This window comes from Lepidothrix coronata, unplaced genomic scaffold (assembly GCF_001604755.1).
Source record: "Lepidothrix coronata isolate B3197 unplaced genomic scaffold, Lepidothrix_coronata-1.0 Scaffold58, whole genome shotgun sequence".
NCBI classification, from domain to species: Eukaryota; Metazoa; Chordata; class Aves; order Passeriformes; family Pipridae; genus Lepidothrix; species Lepidothrix coronata.
Window position 1 is genome coordinate 2798155 of NW_016690238.1, and position 1882 is coordinate 2800036.

The following is a 1882-nucleotide window of genomic DNA, read 5'->3' on the forward strand; positions in this document are numbered from 1 at the left end:
ACAGTTGAGCCCTAAGCCCTGCATGCAAAGATTACCCTTCCATTATAAAAATTGTTGATTTTGGCATGTGGATTTGAGTAAGGGAAAAAACTGAGCAACAATTCACTTATAAAGATAATCACATTCAAATACCCCGCATTTGGATTTCAAAGTGACAGTCATTTGCTTTAGTAGTACCCAGATATGACTTTTTGAGTGTTCTAATTGTTTCATATGACCTTGCACTAATTGTCCTGAAGTATTTTAGACTCTGCAGACATTACCGACCTGTTTTTCTACTTCTTTGCGTTTAATGCCGTTATTAATATCTGAGGAAATAGGTTGTAAAAGGACACTCTTCTGATGTGGTGTCTGATTTGGCATCGAACCAGAACAGCAGGATTTGATGTCAGGTGTGGTATCACAGCGCTCAGCTCAGCCACACACTGAGGAGGCAGCTGTGGGAACTCAGACTGATAAATAATAATCAAGCTCATTATCGACCCATGGCAGTAGAAGGGATTTGGATGGGACCTTCATGGACCTCGTGGCTCAGCTCTCTGCTCTGATCCACGGTCAACCGAGGTGTAATTTCTGAGAGATGTTGTTGCTGCTGTTCCTGGAGACTCCAACTGAAGTGTGTATGATCTCCCAAGACGTCTATTCCCATCCTTGTAGGATTTTTAATGTTTTAGAAATGACAGCCTGAGCTGTCCAGGTTACAATTTAGGCCTCTTTCTTCTCACTATTCCTGTCATACAGGGAAATGGATTATTCTCTCTTTACACATTGTGATTTTACATGCTTGAACACTCCTAGTCCTTTTGTCTTCTTTTGGCTAAATAGATTCAACTTGTCCAGTGTTTCCTCGAGAATCACATTTCCCAGGCCTCAGACCCCATGAGGAGGGCTGGCCTGTCCACAAGCCCCCCCTTTCCTCAGGTTCAGTGCCCAAGCTGGACTCAACACCCTAAATTACACCTCAGTGATACCCCCCCAGGATTAGGACCCATTTTGCTATTTGCCTGGATTATACATACACCCCAGGTACTGCACACAGTTGTTTGCAGCTTTCCCAGCTCCCAGTGGTGGGGAAGGGCGGGACGCTGAGGGAGTGACCACCATCGGCTCAGTGGTCCTGTCTGGTCAACAGCGGCTGAACATGAGCCCAGGTGTGCCCAGGTGGGCAAGAAGGCCAAGGGCTTCCTGGCCTGTATCAGAAACAGGGTGGCCAGCAGGACCAAGGCAGCAACTGTCCCTCTGTACTGGGCACTGGTGGGGCCACATTTTGAATCCTGAGTTCAGTTCTGGGCCCCTCACAATACAAAGGACATTGAACGGGTCCAGAGCAAGGCACTGGAGCTGGGGAAGGGTCTGGAGCACAAGTCCTGTGAAGAGTGGCTGAGGGAGCCGGGGAGGCTCAGCCTGGAGAAGGGAAGGCTCAGGGGGGACCTTCTCACTCTCTACAGCTGCCTGAAAGGTCTCAGGAGGACACGGCCTCAAGCTGCACAGGGGAGGTTTGGGTTGGACATTAGGAGGAATTTCTTCATAGAAAGGGTGACTAGACATTGGAATGGGCTGCCCAGGGAGGTGGTGGAGTCACTGTCCCTGAAGGCATCGAAGGAAAGACTGGATGTGGCGCTCAGTGCCACGGTCTGGTTGACAAGGCGGTGTTCGGTCACAGGTTCGACTGGATGACCTCAGAGGTCTCTCCCAACCTCACTGATTCTGCGTTTCTGTGACGGCCCCTCAGGGCTGTCTCAGTGGCTGAGGGCAGGCCTGGCACAGGAACCGCTCCCCTGCCGAGCTCAGGGCGACGCGGGGTCAGCGCCCTCGCTGGCGGGCCTGCGCATGCGCGGGGCCGGGCGGGCGGGGCCGGCGCGGGGGGCGGGCAGGCGGCCGC